General features: G+C 66.0%; 1 protein-coding gene across 1 annotated transcript in view; it reads right to left on the reverse strand.

Moving 5' to 3' along the window:
• The window catches only part of VPS16 (vacuolar protein sorting 16 homolog (S. cerevisiae)), a gene marked incomplete at both ends in the record, with an annotated part of 7,483 nt that overhangs the window by 2,517 nt on the left and 4,519 nt on the right, over positions 1 to 447 (reverse strand). The window lies entirely within an intron of this gene.

The following is a 447-nucleotide window of genomic DNA, read 5'->3' on the forward strand; positions in this document are numbered from 1 at the left end:
CCCCGTCAGCGCGCGTGGCAGTGTTTGGCAGGGGAGCCAGCCCAGGGGGATGGGGGATGGACAGGACCAGGACAGGGCAGGGTCCCCACCTCGTACTCCTTCTGTGCCTCCAGCAGGAGGGCCCCCGGGGCCATGGAGGCAATCCTGAAGATCTCCTGGCTGGCCTCTGGGATCTCGTGCAGGAACTCATGGGAGGTGCGGGACAAGATCCGGACCCCGTCCAGCTCTGGCACCAGGTAGGAATCCTCCTCCAGGACAAACCTGTGCTCCCTGCTAAGGGCTTGTGGGCAGAGAGCACCACCAGGGGCAGCCCAGACAAGTCACCCAGGGACCCCCTGGAGCCCCCAATCCCCTTTCCACGGAGAGGCAGGTGGGGCACAGGATCAGCCCCCCTTGGGAGGGACAGGAATCCCCCAAACCTGGACGATGGGGACTTGGCAGGGTGGC

This window comes from Chaetura pelagica, unplaced genomic scaffold (assembly GCF_000747805.2).
Source record: "Chaetura pelagica isolate M959 unplaced genomic scaffold, ChaPel_1.0 scaffold2862, whole genome shotgun sequence".
Taxonomy (NCBI): Eukaryota; Metazoa; Chordata; class Aves; order Apodiformes; family Apodidae; genus Chaetura; species Chaetura pelagica.